The following is a 22,939-nucleotide window of genomic DNA, read 5'->3' on the forward strand; positions in this document are numbered from 1 at the left end:
ACGCCAAAAAAACACGTACTGAACCCGGACAAACCATATTTACACAAGGAGAGTCAAGTAGAGTTTCCCCACACCACCAAACAGGCCCAACAACCCCACAAACATCACATACACTCACCTGCAACTGCCAAACTGCCAAACAGAGGCCCAAAACTCAATCACTCCTCATAACACACCCACACAAATTTCAAACACAGCCACACCCACAAATGGACCAATAAAAATGGACCACACACACAAACCATGAGCCTTTGCAACAGACCCACTGCTGCCAGAGCCCACAGACGACCCACACCACCATACTTGAACCTCACACTTGCATACCTTCACACAACCACCTACACAAACACCCCCTCATCACATTCACACACACACCTCCACTACCACACCCACACACCCACAGCCATCCACACCCACACCCCCACAACCACACCCCACGCCATGTCCACCACCAAGAATCCAAAGTTCACAAAGGAGGAGCTGGAGATCCTTGTCGACGAAATCCTCAGAGTCGAGCCACAGCTCTTTGGGACATTGGTCAGACAGACCAGCATATCCGAAAAAACCGCCATGTGGCAGAGGATCGTCGATTCTGTGAATGCTGTTGGGACAACCAGAAGGACCAGGCACGAGTGCCAATCCAGGTGGTACGATCTGCGGAGGACGGTCAAGAGGAAGATGACTGACAATCACAACCAGGGGAACATCACTGGAGGAGGGCCGCCCCCCAGACCGGTACAATACCATCCCTGGGAGGAGAAGGTGATGTCCACGCTGGCGGTGGAGGGACTACACGGACTGCCAGGACTCCCAGACCCTGGTGAGTACACAAACAACTCACCTCACATGGGGGGGATGCCATACACAATCAATCATGCATGCCACCCCCCCCAAGCCACCACCGGACACAACAACACTCCACAAACACACACATGCCACTGGCACCTCCATGCCCCATGCATCAATCAGGGCCATGCCAAGTCACAGGCCACACAATACACCAACACAACACAGGATGTGGTCGATGCTGGGAGTGGGGGCAGCAAAACTAACATTGAGCAACTCACAAGCACACAACAATGCCCTCAGCCCATATGGCCCAGGGCACAGCCATACAAACTGTGTGTACCCACACAGTACTGTCTTGCCTGCAAATGATGGCTGCCATGCAGGATGCCATGGGTCTGAAGGCACAATTTGCACATAACAGCAGACAATGAAGATGCATCGCTCTGATAGAGTCTCAGCACACACCGCCACAGCAGCAGCCTACACTCAGACACACTGCCCAATGGGTGCCCGGAGAACAGGGACTAACTCACATGAACAAGCCAATGGCCATTCAAAGACCGGCTAACTGTGTGTGCCCAGGAAGCTGGCCTGAGGTGACAGAGAGTGACAAAGAGAGGGAGGGAGAGGGGGAATGAGAGGGAAGGAGACAGAGGGGGGACACAGGGAGACAGACAGAGGGAGGGAGTAGGGTGACAGAGGGAGACCGACAGAGGGAGGGAGGAGGGTGACAGAGGGAGGGAGGAAGGGAGACACAGGGAGACTAAATCACCCTTGGGTGGTGTGGCCATGTCCACTCGTCAGCCGGTGGACTGTGTGCATGCAGACCAGGTCTGGCAGTGCCTCAACCCCCCCTTCCGTAGATGAAGACCGGTCCATGTGTCAATCTGTGCACGAGTCCATCCGTGCTGCAGGCACAGACCTAACCACACACCCAGTATACCCACCCACCGTGTCGGTAAGAACCCTGTCACAAATGCTTCAGTCCCCTACCTGCAACATCAAATTGCCTTGCCAAAACACCATTTGGCCACGTACAGTGCAACACGTAAGGCGCCTCTGCATGGCTCGCTACGCCCGCACACCACACTGCTGACTGTGTACCCAAATAGATGCATCAACTAAGATTGTGTCTCACACATGCGTAAAGCCCTGACAGCTGTGGCCAAGGGACATAGCCATGCACAAGTGCACTGTGAGAGGAATGCAGGACAGATCCAACTACCCAGAGGAAGAGTGCCAAATCAGAAATGCATGCAACATGGATGCCACATGTGACACTGTCAACATTGTCTCTCTCACACACAGGTCAACGTCGACGAACACCCCCCAACACTGGGGGGGAAGTCACACAGGACCAGGCTCCGCGGGATGATGACCCCACCGCCAGCGATGACTCTCACCACTCCGTGGATGACCCAGACCAACCTGGCCCCTCTGGTGTCCAACCACCTGCAGCACCTGCGTCAGGTACAACTGTGCCAACCACCACCCCCATTCCTGCCACATCCCAGGAGACGTCCAGGAGCCCTGCCCGCACACGACCACCCAGCCAGTCTGCCCAGGAGGGACACGGTCCTCCGGGCACCCAGGAGGAGGCAGGCGGCAACGCAGATGCCATCCCTCAGGGGTCCCGGAGACCCGATGCACCCACAACGGCAGGCCAGGTGCACGTGGGCAGGGGTGGCGGGAGTGGAGGACGGCGGAGGCGCGAACCTGACCAGGCAGCTCAGGACCCGGTAGTGTCCCAGGTCAGCAACATCCTGGATACATACCGGCGTGACACCAGGGGCATGGACCAGATTGCGTCCACCCTCAATGACATCAAGGGGACCCTCCAGGAGATGAAGACCCTGCAGTCCCAGCAACATGCCTGTCAACTGCAACACCAAGGAAGGATGGAGGATAGACAGGCTGAGCTCGTGGCGGTGCAAACCCAAATGACCGGTGTACTCCGTCGGATTGCCGACAACATGGGCAACCCTCCCTGTGGCACCAGGCGAAGGCCATTACCAGACACAGGGAGGGATCAGGAGGAGGAGGATTCATCCGACGGAGCGTCACAGACATCGTCACGGACTGCTTCCGAGGGTCCCCGCAGGAAGGTGGGTCGTCCACGAAAAAGACTGTGAGAGTCAGCAGAACATCACCATCTCCCAGGTCACCTGGCCTGGCACCTGGCCCTCTGGCCCAATAGCAGCACATGACATTGTCTGCCACATGGACTTGCTGGTCACTGTCTGACCTATGTTGACGAAGACTGTGGCATGGACTCTGACATTTTGCTACGACAAGGATACCAACTCCCCCAGTGAACTTTGGATTCTACACTCCCGCTGTGCACCTCTTGTCATCCCCACAAACCCGTACCCCACCACAAATAAATTAATCACACTTACAAGATGATGCCGTGATTCTACATTATTACAATACATGTGTGTGTCGTACAGTCAAAGCATGCCTGATCTCAGAATTAACTCCAACCATCCAAACCGTGGGGTCGCAGTCTTGCCCAGGACACACATGGGTCCCAATGTCTCATCTGATACAGACATGGAGTACCAAACTCACCTGTGCTGGGCCCAACCAGCTGAGTGGTTCCCGCACAACTGTGGCTACAGACACATTCAGGGGAGCAACAGTCATGCGCAGAGGTCAGGGATCATGTGGAGTGACCTGGCTTGCCGCTCCCAGGTATGTCTAGACATGTGTCCCTACAATGTGCAGCATGCTTGCGTCAGGCGGATGTTGAGAATGGTGGCTAGGCCAAGGTTGGATGCATGGAGATGCCAGAATGCAGTTTAGGATCACTGTGCCACATGGTTGTGTTGGGGTTGTGGGCTGCATCATGAGTGTGGGCGTGGATCTAGAAGGTCATCCTGCAGCTGGCTGTGAAACATTCCCCCCATCCCGTTAGGACGTTGATGTGGCCTGGTTGCCCGACGCAGTAGCAGAGCTGTGCAGATGCACTCCGGATATGGACAAGTACCATGGGAGTCGTGAGGCACATGTCCGTAGACTGCAGGGTAGGATTCTACACAGATGTTGTAGTTTCCCTGGGGGATGGTCTCTCTTGCCTTGAGGTGGATGGAACTGTGCATCTTGTGCATAATACAGTTCCCACTCCCTGACAAACCCCTAGCATCTTGTCACTCTACACATAGACACATATGCACCACCTATGAAAACTATGCCAGACCTGCGGCACGCACAGTGGCAACAGGGCACCATTGACAGGGAAGAGGCACCTTGGAGACAGAGGGACAAATTTATTAGTCATGTGTGTTGGAATGACAATGATACTCTGTCAACACATACACAGGTCATGTGGATGTACATGTGGGAGCAACACTGGCACCCCCCATTGCAACACAGATGCTGGCATCCCATTGACCTGGCACACAAGTGACGGATAACAGCTAAACACCCCCTGCTGCCACGGAGAGGCCGCTATACACCATTGAGGCCCTGATGGGGCAATCACACACCATGTCAACCCGGTGCAACCTGTATGTTTCCGAGGCCAGTGTTACACACAATGATGGCCTCATCACAATCCCCAATCCCCTGCCACATGACAGTCACCAAGTCTGAGCATGGCTCCAGGTGAAGCCTGCCCCATGTCATGTTCCCCATGTAGGATCACCATGTATGCAAATGGAACACACATGAACCGGAGAAGTGCACACAGACTACAAACAATTCACACACCCAAAACGACGTGAGGCATCCCTTACCCTGAGGAGATTTCAACACTTGCCCGTGCATGTGACGCTGAATCAGCACATGTCGCTGTGTTCATGAGGAGTAGCAGGAGCACAACAATGCCACCAGCAGACAGCATGCACATGGACCTGTGGAAGAGAGACACACAAGGATTCAGCACAAAGGAGCACATCCGCAAGCATGTACTTAACACGTATCATGTTGTTAACATGACAGGTGACAATGATGACCCTCAGACAACATCCTTCCATTGCGCCATCACTTGAGTGACACTTCAATACACACCACTGACTCACTTGGCAGACATGCAGATGGACACACACATTGCAACACATGCCACACACGGCCCAATGCGTGCACACTCAGACACTGGAACTCACCACTAAGCAAAGAAGTTGCGTATGAGCCGACTCCGCATGTCCTCCACAGCCTCCTCCTCCTCCACATCACTTGCCCCGTCACCAAGCCCTTCATCCTCCACGGGTGGATGGTCCTGGTCATCTTGATCCAGTATGAGTGGAACAGCTTCCTCCACTGCCATGTTGTGCAGCATGCAGCAGACGATGATGATCTTGCACACCTTCACCGGGGCATATGGGAGTGCTCCGCCGGTCTTGTGGAGGCACCGGAATCGGCTCTTCAGAAGTCCAAACGTCCTCTCAATGACTCTCCTGGTCCGCCCATGTGCGTTGTTGTAGAGGTGCTCGGCAGCCGTGCTGGGGTTGCGGACAGGCGTCATCAGCCATGGCATGTTGGGATAGCCAGCGTCCCCTACAAGGAAACATCATGGACAGAAGTGTGTCAGCACAGGCAGTGAGATTGGAAGATGACGCCAAACACAGAACTGCCAGAGTCTACCCACCAACAATACATGCTCGCTCGTTCCGCAGCTGCAGCATCATTTCTGGCACCCTGCTACGCCTCATGATGAAGGCATCGTGTGCTGATCCTGGAAAGCGAACACAGACATGTGAAATCACCATGTTGGACAGACACACCACAAGGGCATTAATGGAGTGATAATGTTTGCGATTCCTATACACCACCTCCTGTGCCTGTGGTGGTACCAACGCAACATGTGTCCCATCTATGGACCCAATGACATGGGGCATCCCTCCCAGGGCATAGAACTCACGCTTGACATCTGTCAACTGCTCACGATTTGGGAATTTAATGTACTCATCCAGGTGAACCAACATGGCCTCTAAGAAATCATGCAGAACACGGCTGAACATCGTCTGGGACATGCCCCCGACATCAGCAATGGTATGTTGGAACGTACCCGTGGCAAGGAAATGTAGGGCTGCCATCACCTTCAACTTGGGTGTCAGTGCACTTGGATACCTGTGGCGCGGGAGGAGTTGTGCTTCCAGCCGGCCAGTCAACTCATCAATCAACCGTTGGCTGAATCTGTAGCGGCGTATACAGTCCCGTTCATGCAGGGCAGCAATGTCTGGCATACGTCGAGGGAGAGGCGGAGCCCTGCAGTGAAATGGAAGGAACACCTAAGAGTGAGCACTGTACAACAACATCGTCAATGCACTGAGCACATGTTACACAGCCAATACACATATGCCACGTTGTGAGTCAGGTCTGTGCCACAGTTCCTGGACACGAACGCCAGTCAGGTTACACTCCTACCAAGGGACAGCCACTAACGGAGGGGGGCAAGATCACGATGACATGGCATGAGACTAGCTGTGGGCCAGTGTAAGTGAACATGCACACGCATCACAGGATTCACAGACATCCACACATGTGCAGAGGTAGTATGCGTATGGTACAGACAGGTAGTTGGATGCGATATGCACTGGTCACATGTCATAGGAATAGGACAGGCCACACACATTGCCTTTGAGGAGTACATGTCGAGACAGAACATACATAGGGAGCATGTGGATATGTACTTGTGTTGATACTCCGTGTAGTTGGATACATACACACCTCATGGCAAATCACATATGTGGGCTGGTGTGCGGAACAGTGTGCCATGCCCATCGACACACAGACACATGTTGGCAGCAGCAACTGCTGACACATTGAATCACACACCTACAGCAAAATCATGGAAAGACATGCCACACACATGACATGGTTGCAGCATGCAACGCAGCCATACACGTGTCATATGTAATATTCCGTGTACCTGGCATCAGGGGACAGGTGCGGGTGTCCGTGACTGGGACATGCAAGTGACTCATGGCTCCACTAGTGTGTACGACATGCACACATGTCAAAGGAGTGCAGGGGATGTGTGGTACAATGCGCACCATCACACACGACATGTGTACACAGCTCATCGTACATGTGCTTTGCCCACACCTCAGGGGTAAAGTGCCACATCACATCCTGACACACCTGTGTCACACACAGGTGGTATTGCACAGACAATGCATTGGTGTCCACCCTTGGCAATACCTGTCCGCTCCATTCCTGTCTGTGTGCCGCCTGTCACCACTGACAGTTGTTATACGCACCGTACATACGCTCGGAGCGCGTGTATAGGGTCCCTGGGCCAATATTGCCGCTGGCGTATGCGTACGCCACAGTAGTACGGACTGTACACGCGCTTGTACGGTCCGGATCACAATATGTGCGCTGGCGTATGCGTACGCCACAGTAGTACGGACTGTACACGCGCTTGTACGGTCCGGATCACAATATGGGCGCTGGCGTATGCGTACGCCACAGTAGTACGGACTGTACACGCGCTTGTACGGTCCGGATCACAATATGGGCGCTGGCGTATGCGTACGCCACAGTAGTACGGACTGTACACGCGCTTGTACGGTCCGGATCACAATATGGGCGCTGGCGTATGCGTACGCCACAGTAGTACGGACTGTACACGCGCTTGTACGGTCCGTACTACTGTGGCGTACGCATACGCCAGCGCCCATATTGTGATCCGGACCGTACAAGCGCGTGTACAGTCCGTACTACTGTGGCGTACGCATACGCCAGCGCCCATATTGTGATCCGGACCGTACAAGCGCGTGTACAGTCCGTACTACTGTGGCGTACGCATACGCCAGCGCCCATATTGTGATCCGGACCGTACAAGCGCATGTACGGTCGGTATCACTGCTTGTGGGGTGCCCTAGGGCGTGGAACGCACCGTACCTGTGTGTAAATGTATGAAAACACATAGGGGACACATGAGGGACAAGTATAAGGGCCTAAATGCCTGATGGTTGCCATGGAGACTGAGTTAAATTTTTGAATTTGAGCACCAGGTGCACAGCAGAAGTCAGTTTGAAAGAATCTACATTGTTGCAATGTGGATGTTGACTTGACATCATTATCAAAACTGAAACCATGCAAAGCCACACACTGGGGTAGGTTTGAAGGGATTGGATGAAACGTAGGATGCTAATGTGACTGACCAATCAATCTGTACTCCTATACATGAACAGGCCAGCCAGGCATATATAAGGCAGCCAGGTCCCATGAGAGAGCACTTGCCTGCACATCCATTCATCCCTGACCACTGCTGCTGATAGTGATTCCTCTGGCACCATGTCCAGGACTGTGGAGAGGTCACAGCCATTCACCCAGGAGGAGAACCTTGCCCTGATAGATGTGATCCTCCCACAGTTCCAGAGCCTGTATGGTCGACCAGGGGTTCAGGTGAGTGCAGACTCCACTAGCTTAGACTGTGCCCCTTTTGTGTGACAGTGACTTCTGGCATTGTGTCCATGTGTGACAGACATGCACTGTTGTTTGGAGTGGGTCCCAGGGTGTGGAAGGCCTCATGTCACCCATGCAGAGCATGCTGTGTTTCCTGTGTGCACTCCTCACTTGCATAGTGCCTACTGTGACAATGAATGCAAGGTGCATGCCACATTCTGCCTGCATACTCCTCCTGGGGATGTTGTTTCCACAGTCCTGATGTGATCCTGTGTTCCCCCCAGTGTGACAGGTGTCAGTACCCATGGATGTGTGTTTGTTCAGTGTACCTGTGCTGTGAGTGTCCAAAGGCCGTGTTCGTCCCCTGCACATTGGTGTGTGTGTTAGTCCCCTGTCATGTGGGTGAGTGCATATGGGGAGTGTTGCACACAAGCAGCATGAGGGATGGATATGGCCTGGCCATCGGATGTGAGCAGGGAGCAGTGCTGTGTGCATGCCGTGCTGAGCCAGCCCCACACCTGTGACACCCCCGTCTACTGGCACATGGGCAGAGTGAGGTGTGTACCCGCAGTTGGCAATGCCATGTGATTGTCCTGTACCTGTGTGTGTCTGTGTACTCTGCTGAGGTAGCATCAGTGTGCTGGGGCAGGTGACTGCTGTGAGGTGCTGTACATAATCCTGGTGTAGCCTGTGAGGCACAGTGTGATCCCTGGTCAGTGAGTGTGTGGTACCCCTCATGCCACCCGTGTGCTTCCACTGGCACGTAGTGCATTTGGCCTTCCACAGTGGATAATGTCCCTATGACAAAGGTGCAATTAGTTGCATGCATACCATGGCCTGTTCATAATGAGGATTGTTCTATATGTGTGTCTCTGTGTCTTTGCTCATGTGGATTAATGTATTCTCTCTTTTGCATCCTCACAGGTAGGCGCCATTGCCAAGGGGGAGATCTGGAGGGAAGCCGTCAGTGCCGTGAGGGGTACAGAGGGTCGGAGGCGGAGCCTGTCTCAGGTGAGGAAACGCTGGCAGGACATCCGGTGCTGGACGAGGAGGATTGCACGGCTCCTGCTGGGGGACTCACCTGAGAGCCGTAAGAACCGTGGCCGCCGTCGTCTGACCCACATCCAGAAGCGTGTGCTGGCGGTGGTCTTCCCCGATATGGACAGGCGCCTACAGGAGAGGCAGCAGCAGGAAGGGGGTAGGTACATGTGTGTCAGTTGTGTGTCCCCAGCCAATGTAAGTGTGCAGTTGCATGGATACACTGCCAGGGTTTGATTGTGCAGTGCGTCAACTTCTCCACAAAGTAGCACAGTGCTGTTCTCACTCCCTCCCTTCCCCTCCTTGCAATGTGTTCCCTGGTCTGTCGCCACTCTTGCACAAGGTTATTTATGCAGGCAGTTCATGCAGGTGCCCTATGCTATCAGCATCATGTGTGGGGGTGATGTGCCACAGGTATGGGGACCTTGCGTGTGCCATGGCCAATTTCAGTCATTGTGGTGTCCATGTCACTTGGCACTGATTGTGAATCACGACATAGGGGTGTGTCTCCAAAATGTACAGCCTTCCAGCATGCATGTCCAATTGTGTGCCCTCTGACATGATGTGCCTGAGTGGGAGGCCTGCTAAGTGCAGGGACGGTTGCTTAATTTGCAGTCATGTCCATCCTGGACCATGGAGGAGTGTGGGCACTACTGTGCCCTGGGGCACCTCTTCCTAGGTATCATGTGCGTCATCCAACAATATGGCCATTCACTGTGTCTTTGCCATGGGTTGCGTAGGGTGGCATTGTACCCTGGGCTCAACTGTTAGGACCTACAGGTTGCTACATGTGTCCACTGTACAGGGGGACCCATTTTGCTTGTGCATACTCACAGTGGGCATTACCTGTGTGTGTTGTTGAGACAATCTGATGATGTTTGCCTGTCAATGATGTGTGGACATGGCCACCAGGGGCTGTGTGTTTACAGTCATGAATTAGTGGAGGCCATGTGTTTCCATCCCAGAGTAAGAGGTGTACATACTTTCTCCGTCTCAATGAGATTGTCTCAGGTGTGGGTGGTTTGTGCGTACAAGGCCTACATGTCAGAAGCTTCATCCTCCTTGCTGGGTTTAGCCTGTGTGTGATGTTTGACTGGACATACGCTCAAGGTGCAGTGACCCTGTCATGTGTGGCCTGGTTTCATGTATTGCCTTTGCAGCATGCGGCAAGAGTAAATGGATATGATTCATGCTCATCCCTTTTTGACGACGCAGTGTGGTGCAGGTGCTGTGCACATTTGTCCCCAGAGGCTGACTCCTCTCTAAAATTTCAGGTGCAGTGATTTGCTGTTGTGTCATGATCTCCATTGTGTCTCAGTGGCATGGTGGGTAGAAAAACTGTGTGTTCCATGGCCTACATGTGTACATTGTTTTGTAGGTGTTACTCCTGTTGCTTTTCAGGCTATGCAATGTGACCTATGTATATTTGACTCATGTGACATAAGTGTACAGGTGTCTGATTTTCTCCTGTCTCTTCACCTTGCCCACAGCATCGCCGGGGGACACGGAAGGAGACACTAGCACGGACCGGGAGGAGAGATTGAGCACCAGTACCAGCAGTGCTGTCCTGTCTGGCACATGGAGTGGCACGGAGGCCGAAGGGAGTGAGGCGGAGGACCTGTTGACTGCCAACACAGACTATGACGCAGACGGGTCCGAGGCTGAGCTCCCAGAGGTGGCGGAGTCTGCCCCCCCAGCTGATGGCAGCCCTCCACATCCCCCCGCCACCTCAGGTTCCATCACCGGCCTCCCACATGCTCGTGGCCCTTCCCTCCGTGCTCGGTCCCCACATGTCTCCTTCCTGCCAGGCACCGCACCCCCTGCCCCTGTCACCACTGCTGCGGTGAGTGCGGAGTCTGTGGACATCCTGAGGCAGTTGCAGGTTGGTCAGACTGCGATGCTAAATGTCCTCCATGCCCACACCCAGGTGCTGACCCAGATGGAGGCATACATGGAGGGCATGTCGGCTGCGCAGTCTGACCAACGGCAGTTGCTGAGGTCCATAGACTCCACACTGACTGCAGCACTGGATCTCCTGCAGCGCTGCGTAACACCCCCTACCCCTGCCCCATCCACAATTCCCACTCCCGTGCCTGTCCCACGCACATCCAGACGTCAGCGTGCACGCACCCCAACAGACACAGGCACCACACCACCAGGGAAGTCGAAGCGCACACCTCCTGTCACGCACACACAGGGTGAGGAAGGCACACCCACTGGGTCGGGGGGGAAACGTAGAACACGCAGCCACAGTGGGAGTCCGCATTCCACACAACCCACTCCCTCCAAATCCACTCCCCTTAGCTCTCCTGGCCAACAGTCAGTGACAGCATCATCCACTGCGAGTGTGCCCCCCAGCCCCAGGATGACACCACCCCGCAAGCGGTGGAGGCGGGACCCGGCCAGGGGAGTTGAGTCCCCCACCCTGTCCACACCCTCCCCCAGTGGCGCTGCGACCCATCCCTTTGCCCCCCCCCCCTCCTTGGGGCCTGTGGTTGGATTGGGTACGGGGGAGTCGCTGGGGGAACTTGCCGACGTGTGCAGCGCCATTCTGTCCTCCACCTTTGGCGCTGGCACCCCCCCTGTGGCAGATTCATCCCTCCCTGCACCCACAACACCTACCCTTTCCCCTCCTGTCCCTGCGGTGCCTGTTTCCACCCTCCCCCCTGATGCCCCCTCTTCTGTGGATGAAATGGACTTGTGAACTGTGCAGGCAAGCTAGGGGACACACGTCCCGATGTGTACCCCCCCCCCGGACATTGCTGCTGGGCTGGCCCATGGCCCTTGTACATAGTGGACATTTTCTCTGATATATTTTCCTGCTGAATAAAGCCTTTTCTTTTTGTTTTGCACACTGATGCTTTCCTGGACTTGCTGTTGGTGCTGGTGCTCCCTGCATTGGGGTGGTGATAATGTGTTAGGGGTCTGTGAAATGTTGGAGTGTGCTGCTCATGGGGTGTACCCTGCCATCTGCGTGCCATCACAAAGGTCTCTGCAAATGGTATTTGGTCATGTTTGCTCTCACTGTATGGTGACATTGTCCCAAGGTGTGTTCCGTCCTCTGTGGCCCAGGCCATTTTTCCTGCAGGGTGTCTCCCAAATGCTGTGCTGTGCTGTGTCTACATTTCCTGGATGTGTGAGGGTTGCCTTTCAATATAGCCATGCTGGCTCAGCGATGGCTCCGCCTGCATCTGGGGTATCACCCTTGTAGGTCACTGAACTTGTTGATGGGGTATATTGTCCGATGTCTGGGCACTGCTGGGAGTGATAGGTACACACCCCTCCTGTGTCTGGGCACTGCTGGGAGTGATAGGCACACACCCCTCCTGTGTCTGGGCACTGCTGGGAGGACCCTGCACCCACCCCTCCTGTGTCTGGGCACTGCTGGGAGGACCCTGCACCCACCCCTCCTGTGTCTGGGCACTGCTGGGAGTGATAGGTACACACCCCTCCTGTGTCTGGGCACTGCTGGGAGGACCCTGCACCCACCCCTCCTGTGTCTGGGCACTGCTGGGAGGACCCTGCACCCACCCCTCCTGTGTCTGGGCACTGCTGGGGGTGTTTTGCACACCCCATTCTTATAGCAGGTTCGGTGCGTACATGCACGGGTGGGGGTTTGGTGCGTACATACACGGGTGGGGGTTCGGTCCGTACATACACGGGTGGGGGTTCGGGGCGTACATACTCTGCTGGGGTGGGGGTTCGGTGCGTACATACACGGGTGGTGGTTCGGTGCGTACATACACGGCTGGGGTGGGGGTTTGGTGCGTACATACACGGCTGGTGTGGTGGTTTGGTGCGTACATACACGGGTGGGCGTTTGGTGCGTACATACACGGGTGGTGGTTTGGTGCGTACATACACGGCTGGGGTGGTGGTTTGGTGCGTACATACACGGGTGGTGGTTTGGTGCGTACATACACGGCTGGGGTGGGGGTTCGGTCCGTACATACACGGGTGGGGGTTCGGGGCGTACATACTCTGCTGGGGTGGGGGTTCGGTCCGTACATACACGGGTGGTGGTTCGGTGCGTACATACACGGCTGGGGGGGGGTTCGGTGCGTACATACACGGGTGGTGGTTCGGTGCGTACATACACGGCTGGGGTGGGGGTTTGGTGCGTACATACACGGCTGGTGTGGTGGTTTGGTGCGTACATACACGGGTGGGCGTTTGGTGCGTACATACACGGGTGGTGGTTTGGTGCGTACATACACGGCTGGGGTGGTGGTTTGGTGCGTACATACACGGGTGGTGGTTTGGTGCGTACATACACGGCTGGGGTGGGGTTTCGGTCCGTACATACACGGGTGGGGGTTTGGTGCGTACATACACGGCTGGTGGTTCGGTGCGTACATACACGGCTGGGGGGGGTTAGGGGGCGTACATACACGGGTGGTGGTTTGGTGCGTACATACACGGCTGGGGTGGGGGTTCGGTCCGTACATACACGGGTGGGGGTTCGGGGCGTACATACTCTGCTGGGGTGGGGGTTCGGGGGCGTACATACACGGGTGGTGGTTCGGTGCGTACATACACGGGTGGTGGTTCGGTGCGTACATACACGGCTGGGGTGGGGGTTTGGTGCGTACATACACGGCTGGTGTGGTGGTTTGGTGCGTACATACACGGGTGGGGGTTTGGTGCGTACATACACGGCTGGGGGTTCGGGGCGTACATACCAGGGTGGGGTGGGGGTTCGGGGCGTACATGCACGGGTGGCGCTTGGGTGCGTACATACACGGGTGGGGGTTCGGGGCGTACATACCAGGGTGGGGTGGGGGTTCGGGGCGTACATACACGGGTGGCGCTTGGGTGCGTACATACACGGGTGGCGGTTCGGGGCGTACATACACGGGTGGGGGTTCGGGGCGTACATACCAGGGTGGGGTGGGGGTTCGGGGCGTACATACACGGGTGGCGCTTGGGTGCGTACATACACGGGTGGCGGTTCGGGGCGTACATACACGGGTGGGGGTTCGGGGCGTACATACACGAGTGGGGTGGGGTTTCGGTCCGTACATACACGGGTGGGGGTTCGGGGCGTACATACTCTGCTGGGGTGGGGGTTCGGTCCGTACATACACGGGTGGTGGTTCGGTGCGTACATACACGGCTGGGGTGGGGGTTTGGTGCGTACATACACGGCTGGTGGTTCGGTGCGTACATACACGGCTGGGGTGGGGGTTTGGTGCGTACATACACGGCTGGTGGTTCGGTGCGTACATACACGGCTGGGGGGGGGTTCGGGGGCGTACATACACGGGTGGTGGTTTGGTGCGTACATACACGGCTGGGGTGGGGGTTCGGTCCGTACATACACGGGTGGGGGTTCGGGGCGTACATACTCTGCTGGGGTGGGGGTTCGGTCCGTACATACACGGGTGGGGGTTCGGGGCGTACATACTCTGCTGGGGTGTGTGTTAGGTGCGTACATACACGGCTGGGGTGGGGGTTTGGTGCGTACATACACGGCTGGTGGTTCGGTGCGTACATACACGGCTGGGGGGGGTTAGGGGGCGTACATACACGGGTGGTGGTTTGGTGCGTACATACACGGCTGGGGTGGGGGTTCGGTCCGTACATACACGGGTGGGGGTTCGGGGCGTACATACTCTGCTGGGGTGGGGGTTCGGGGGCGTACATACACGGGTGGTGGTTCGGTGCGTACATACACGGGTGGTGGTTCGGTGCGTACATACACGGCTGGGGTGGGGGTTTGGTGCGTACATACACGGCTGGTGTGGTGGTTTGGTGCGTACATACACGGGTGGGGGTTTGGTGCGTACATACACGGCTGGGGGTTCGGGGCGTACATACCAGGGTGGGGTGGGGGTTCGGGGCGTACATGCACGGGTGGCGCTTGGGTGCGTACATACACGGGTGGGGGTTCGGGGCGTACATACCAGGGTGGGGTGGGGGTTCGGGGCGTACATACACGGGTGGCGCTTGGGTGCGTACATACACGGGTGGCGGTTCGGGGCGTACATACACGGGTGGGGGTTCGGGGCGTACATACACGAGTGGGGGTTCGGGGCGTACATGCACGGGTGGGGGTACGGGCCGTACTTCCACGGGTGGGGGTACGGTCCGTACATACCCCTGCCCACGCTCTGCGTGCCTGGGTACGGGCCGTACCCATGCCTTTGGTGTGTGGGTACGGTGCGTCCCACCATTGTTGCGGGCCGTGGGGTCCGCACCGTACACAGGCCTTGGGGGCGTGGCTACGGGTCGTACCACGCGTACCCCTACATGACCCCAGCAATGCTGGTACGAGCTGTACCAAGGCCTTTCTGACGTGGGTACGGGCCGTACCGCTATTGTTGGAGTGACGTAGGGGGACGCGTGGTACGTTCCGTACCCACGCTCTTGCGGCCTGGGTAGGGTACGTACCGGTTCGCGTGACCATCCACTTCCGTTGTGGCGGACGCTTGCGTTGCTGGCCTTGCCCCCACCCCCTGGAAGTGACCAGGCCCTGATGGTCAGGTATGTCCAGGCCATGTGTGATTTGGTACCATGTGTTGGTGTTGTGTGTCCTGCCCCTGCCCCCCCCTTTGCCCCTGGTTGTTGTGCTGACCTTCTGCGGCGTCTGCGTCGGTTCCTGTACGCCAGGTGGACTGCTAGGAGGGCAGGGATGGCACGTAGGTTCGGGTCCATGTCTGTTCGTCGCGTCCAGCTGCTCCTTGCGTGTGTCGTCCTGATTTCCCGGCAGTTTTTGGCAGCCGGTAAATATTTTCCGTGCGGGATGACGTCGGTTCGAATCGTACTTCCTGGTTCGTGAAACGTAGGCTGGATGCGTACCGACGTCACGTCGGCTCCTTTCAGGATCGGAATTGTGTTTAGTTTCTGTTCGGTCGGTGTTTTGTTCGAATCGTACGGAAATGGTGTTTCCGTATGAATCGTACTTGCATTTTCGGATGGATTTCGCACCGGGTACGAGTCGGACGGAGAAAAGGCTCCGTCCGACGGTTCGTACCCGGTTTTTACCGGATCGGAATTGGCACCTATATGTCCTATTTCAAAATTGTCTGTTACCAAGGAATAAAGTGCTCTGCAGAGCACTCAGGTGCTTGCTTGCCACCAGGGCTGGTGTCTGCCTGACAGTCTAACCGAGTTGAAGGGACAACACCTGCAGTCTGAATTAATTGCTGGTACCTGTCCTGAAGAGCCTAGAAGCCTGCCTGCCTGTCAGGCAAGAGAAGGGATTTTGACTATCCAACAGGAAGACGAGGCTGTCCTGGAAGAAGCACGGTCCAGCGCATCCCTAGCAGCTGTAGGGGGCCGGAGGAAGCCAACTACTGGAAATCTATACAGCAGGACCAGGGAGTCAGACGGGCCCCCCAGACTCTCCCAACAGTTCAATGCAGAAAATAATACTCCATGACAACGTGCTTGACGACGCCCAGTCAGGTGATGAATGTGTGCTGCCAACCAGCCCATGCAGGGCCGCACTTGCCAAATTCTTAACTAACCCAAGAGGGGCTAAATCTACAGACTTCCTGAGAGACTGTGTGGGGCTGTATCTGCCAAATTCCTGAGCGGTCCATGCCAGAAGCTCATGAGGGACTACAACTACCCAAGTGTCGAACATCCTGTCTGAGGGTACGCCTCAAAAAAAAAAGATACAGACAGCCTGATCTAAAGAGGATAGGCAGTCCGATATATTTACACCAATGGCACCCAAATAAGGCTGGACACATAACAATCCACCTGACTTGCATTAGGTCAGGCAGACCATCAGTTTGTTGGACAGGGTACTCCACCACACTTGTGAAGGAGTACCCAGTTCACCAAACGCTAAATCAAGACCTATATATTCTGTGTTATGCATCTATCTCTGGGTCTGCATCATTATGTTCATCAGTCTTTCTGTGATGTACCTGTTACTGAGGCTTGTGTGTTTAGTACAGGTTTAATATTGGTGCGTGTGTGTAGATGTATTTATACCCTGCGTTTTAATCTACACTTGTTGTTTATGCAGTGTGTTTGCGCCCTTATTAATATAAAAAGTGTTACGTGCGACAAGATGTCTCCTGCTTGTGACTTCTGAGGAATCCACAGGCACACAGTTCCTAACAGTAATATAAATGGTTGGGGGCCCCACAGGTAAACCTGTCCCAACACAGTGCTATACATGCTTAGGGAACCCGCAGGTAAATCTTTCCTAACCCAGTGCTCCAAACGCCATGTACTCACTGCAGCAGGACTGGGCGCTCTACAGGAAGTGATTTAAATGCATGACTCTTATGCACCCTTAGCTAAGCCACGTAATATAGGCAGTAGATCAGAATGATTCTCTTCGATCAGAAGTAACTCTCACTATTGAAAAGACCCCGGTTGAACACTAACGCACATACGGTTGGACGCTTTTAGGACATGTTGTAAACTATGAATTCATGTGTATGCAGGATTAGATTGTGTTTGCAAGTTAAGCCTTGTTTCACTATTTTCAACACACAGCATACAACATAGATTGCTCACATGCGGCTCCTAATGAAGGGAGAACCCCTAAAATTGCACTGGGACAGACTGAATTCACTTGTGCAACAGTGGGTTTCGAAAGCGATTATATGAAAATAAATAAGCTTGATGGAATACTGAGTGAGAAGTGGATTTGTTTGCATCTACAGGAGAAATTGATGCAATTTAGTCTTGTGCTATATAACACTAGCTACACACATGTACCTTCTGGCACGCGATGCATGGATTACATATTTACTTCAATATAGAATGGAAAATACAGGCTATGCATAGGCAAGGTTTGCTATTTTATCTCCTGACTCCTGTAAACCATCTTTCCACTTCAAGGAAACAGGTTTATTTCATGCTGCAGGGGGTCAGTCTTTCTGCATGGGTACGGAGGGGGGTTTAACAGCAAGGAATGGTGGTGAAGGAGGGGGAATTTTGCAGAAGATTTGAGGAAGAACGAACTCCCTCCCAAGCACGACACAGAATAAAAATGAGGCCTATACTTTACTAAGTAGGGCAGGACCTAGCAAAGACTGAAACCACAATACCATATATCGTAGATGAAGGGTTATAAGATATTATGCCAGGGCATAACTGGGTTTCTGCCAATGGGTTCCCCCCACAAGATACGGGCACATTCCTCCCTCCTCACGTGCCTGCCGGTAGGGCTCCTGGTTGAAGGCGTTCACCCCGTGCATGTCTGTACGCTGGGGGATGTAGCGCTTCTTAACAAGTCTGTGGACTAAGAAAGTGGCACAGGTGAATCAACTCAGCTCCCTGCAGCATGTCCAGCTGCTACTATTAAGGATCTGAGTTTGAGTACAGTGTTACGCTTTCATGTGAAACACTATTTAGACTGAGCACATATTGACAGTGCTGTGCGCAGTATTAGCTGACCCTGCTGTCACTTGCACAAATTGAGACATTTACAGTGTCTGAATACAGTTTCAGAGTGCTGGTGTTAACATTGATAAAACCGCTTCCCACTGTGGTATTTTTAAATCAATACACATACCTGCAGTTTCCATTGTACCATCCCGGCAGGTGGTGCGCACAGCACTTAAGAGGCGGCGGGAGCAGCTCTGGTGTTTGAAAGCGGCAGCGGGGAGGCGCCCTGTAAACAGCGTGGAGTTAATAAAAAAACTGCCCAAGCAGGAAGCAGGACTGGTTAGGATGTTACTGACAAAATTAAGAGGGGAAAAGAGAGGATTAAAAGATGTGACCTGCCATATGGTTGATTTACATCTGCAGTTGACATTTTCAGTAAACAGAAACAGTTGGGCTGATAACCTGCACATGCCAAGGTGGAAACAGAAACATCTGTAGGTTCCTGCACTTGCAGCAAATTAAGACGGCCTACCCCAGACCACAATAATAGTCTAGATGTATTCTATTGACCTCCCTACAAATGAAACAAACAAATCTTGCTACCAACATAAATGCGCTAAGCACACACTTTCCAGCTGCTGCCAATGCCAAGTACACTTACTTTCAAAATATCATCTGATCACTGCGGTCTCATCCACATCCTTCATTCAACGTAATCTACCCACTAAGCCCACTCATTAATCACTCCACTGAATCTGCCACTGACCATCCGTCATACATTCCTCTAAGATCACCACTATTGGGAACACCCTGCTACCTCACTTACTGCCCCTCTTCTCCTTTTTATCTATTTGCTGCTCTCTCTCCCTTCCTGCTTTTTCACCTATAGAACTCCGCATTTCTCAAATCAGCCAATCCATCAAGCACACCATCTGACCCCTTCATGGGCATGAATATTATACACCTTTGGATATATGTCTCTGCTGAAACTCTATTAAATCGCTCTTGCTTAACTAATACCTACCCACTGCTTCAAACCTGCTACCATATTATCCCTAGTGAAAATCTTACTGCTGACGCTTCACCGTCTCGAATTATCATTTGTTTTTAGGATATTAAAAGGCGTAATTGACCCACTACATATGTCTCTTCTAACGACGTACTCCACCGGTTAGCCTTGCTTCGCTCCCCTTCAATCATTTGAAACTGCACCCTCCCAAGTCATTACAGCTACTAGTTCTGCTCACAAAAAACACGTAACTTGTGTCTTGGTCTTCTGTATCTGCTTCCAGCACTCAACACTCTAGTTCACCCTATATTACCCTCTCCCCTTCAAACCACTGACTTTAAGGGAACTACTCTTCAATGCTACGATCGCTCTGACTGCTCTTTCTCAGTAGACTGGGACACTAAGAGATCCCCAATGGCCACTCTTCCTCTTAGGATCTCTAGGTTCAGTTTTAGGTTCTCCACTAGAGTCGCTCTGCACCACCTCACTTCAGGACATCTTCTTTTTTGGGTTTTACCTGCGCAGCGCTTTCAAAATCTCTTGTAAAAAAAAACCTTTAAAAGAGCTTTGAGCCTGCCCATTACTTGCCACTGGCTGGATTCCATGTGACTTACGTTTCATTGCTTCTGATTCGGCAGCCCCTCCTACTTCCTCTCCGAGTTGAGTGTTTGTCCATTCCATGGAGCTTGGCCCTTGCACAGCTTCTTGTCTGTGTGGCCAGTGTCCTTCCATTGGCCATGCGCTTCCCAAGGTACCTTTTTTTTACTTTCTTCCTAGCACTCCACACGAGTGCATGTGTTTGTAGTCAGTCTCTCCTTTTCTTGTTGGCCCAGTCTTCTTGCACTGCATTGCTGGTTGCCCCCTCCCTCACTCTCTGCCTCCTTCCGCATCGCTCTTTGCCTCTTTCTGCGTCACTCTTTGCCTTCTCCCTCTTTTTTGTTGCTCTACCATGGACATCTCAGTTTTTGGAAGTTCTTGGTGGAGCTTTATGTTTGTGAGGGTGATTCATCTTCTCAGGTATTAGTCAGCCGTAAATAGAGTAACATGTGGCACTCTGCACTGTACCAATGCCTCCTGTTCCAGACAAAAGAACACCTGTCTGCAAAGATCCAAATCCGTAGCCGATCACTGCCGAGCAGATTGTTCCGCCAGTTTGAAGTTTGGCTAATGGCGGACATGACCTCTCTCTGAAATTCAGTTCTAGCCTCTGTGACATGCATGCACCAGGGCTAAATTTAAATCAGGGGAAACAAGGCAGGGAAGCTTCTGGCACAAATAGTAAAAAGGGAAGAGGGGGAAAAATTGATTTTTGCCCGGGGCAGGGCAGATTGTATAAATCCCAAACGAAACTGCATTGGCGTTTGCCGAGTACCTGAAGACTATACAAACAATGTAACTTGGTGTAGAGCATGTCCACTGGGAGCGGATTGTAGCCTGCATCCCAACACTACGACTAGGACCAGAGAGAAGTCGAGCTCTGGAGGCAGAGATCATGGAGTCGGAAATAGCAGAAGCTGCACGGTTTAAGGGGGTAGTTCTCTGAGCTAGAATGGCTTTCCACCCAAGTTCTCCAAATGTGTTAAGTTCAGGTCACCGGCCCATTACGGGCGCTATACCACAGGCTGAGGAGGGACAATCATCTCCCATGGGACTTGAGGCAGGCAACGATAGTGATGATTCACAAGAAGGGCAAGCCGGTAGAGGACTGTGCCTCATATACACCAATATCGTTGTTAAATGTGGAAACCAAGATCTTAGCCAAAGTACTTGCCAATCACCTAATTCAAATATTAGATACAAGTTGGTCTTGACCCTTTTTGCAGGGACATCCCTGAACTTTTTTCCTTCCTCCTGTATTTTTTCTGACCTGTTGTTGGTGGTTTTATGACTCTGGGCACTTTTTCACTGCTGATCATTGCTAAAGTGCATATGCTCTCTATTGTAAATTGTTGTAGTGGATTAGTGACTCCATGATTGGCTATTTGATTTACTTGTCAGACCCCAATACAGTGCACCATGTGTGCCCAGGGTCTGTAAATCAAATGCGGCTGGTGGGCGTGCAGCACTGGTCGTGCCACCCACAGAAGCAGCTTTAAAATGTGGCTCAGGCCTGCCATTGCAGAGCCTGTGTGCAGTCTGGGACTGCCATGTCAACTTGGCAAGCGCACATACTTGCCAGTCCCTAAACCTTCCCTTTTCTGCAAGTTAGTCACCCCTAAGGTAGACCCAAGGTACCCCCATGGGCATGGTGCATTGTATGTATAAGGTAGGATATGCCCTGGTGTATGTGGCATGTCCTGATAGTGAATTACAGCCAATTTCTTATTTCACTATTGCAAGGCTACCTGTTCCCATAGGCCAGAATGGGCAGTTTGGTTATAACATCTTATAATCCTAACTGACCCAGGGAACTAGGAGGAAATTCGAGTTTAGTATGCCTGAACTCAGAATGTTAAAATACATCTTTTAGTAAGGGTGATTTTTACTTTCTGTGTTTGAAAATACCACTTTTAGAAAGACGTTTTTTTCTTGCCTAACCATCCAGCATGCCTCTGCTAGGTTTGTGTATTCCATGTCTGGTTTGTGAGTGACAGGGGGCTGCAGAGGGCCTTGGCTCCAGCAGTCTGATGGGTCAGGGCTGGGCTGAATGGGACCTGCATTGAATAGAGAGTGGGGGACGGAGACTTCCTTTCACTGACCTGAGCCCTCATAGAATAGAGAGTAGGGCGAGGAGATTTCCTTTCAGCTACCTGGGCCAGGTCTGCTTTCAACAATGCTGTCTCCACCTCCTGCCAGGAAGCTGCACAGAACTGGTTTTGGCTTGGCACAGGCACCTTCTGCCTTCAGAGGACAAAGGATTTACTGGTATAAATATTGGGGCCCAGACCCGAGAACTTTAGATCACTTCTGGGAATCAAGATGAACCTTTGCCAAGGAGAAGAACCAAGGAAGCAGAAGGGGGAGACTGCCCCTGTCCTGTTTGCTATTTCAGGGATTGGCCTGCAGTGGTTACTTTATTTGCTAAGGAAGGGGGGGAAAGGACTTTTGTGAACTTTTCATAATTTTGAAGAAGAATCTCCAAGGGATTGAAGTGTGCTTGCCTCCAGCCTGAAGTCTCAGGGATACAAGACTACACCAGCTCCCCTGAACTCCCTTGCTGGGAATTTTACCTGCAGAGAGGTGCCTCTGTTGTTTGGGCCCTCTGAGAAGACTGTGTGTCGCTGGGAGCTGGAAGCGCGATGCAACAAGGAGAAGTGTGTCGCCGCCGCAACAGCTGGAGTCGCATCGCCGAAGAAGCGCGCCGCAGCTGTTCGCCGTTGCATCACCGACAGAGCGTGTCACATCCCCGGAGAAGTGTGTCGCCGCCGCAGAGGTCGCCGTCGCATCACCAGAGAAGCGTTACTGAGTGCGCCGCATGGCCTTCGGGCATGCATGCATCGCATCCAACGT

General features: G+C 53.4%; 1 protein-coding gene across 2 annotated transcripts in view; it reads right to left on the reverse strand.

Annotated features, from left to right (window-relative positions):
• The window catches only part of LOC146838997 (uncharacterized), a 38,005-nt gene that overhangs the window by 9,372 nt on the left and 5,694 nt on the right, over positions 1-22,939 (reverse strand). The window contains exon 2 of one of the 2 annotated variants that reach the window (XM_085603030.1): positions 18,668-18,766. The gene's annotated coding sequence lies outside the window, so the exon portion shown is untranslated. Of the gene's footprint in view, positions 1-18,667; positions 18,832-22,939 lie in introns of both variants that reach the window. The other variant, XM_085603031.1, reaches the window with a different exon arrangement.

The sequence above is a fragment of the Triturus cristatus genome, chromosome 4_2, assembly GCF_964204655.1.
Source record: "Triturus cristatus chromosome 4_2, aTriCri1.1, whole genome shotgun sequence".
NCBI classification, from domain to species: domain Eukaryota; kingdom Metazoa; phylum Chordata; class Amphibia; order Caudata; family Salamandridae; genus Triturus; species Triturus cristatus.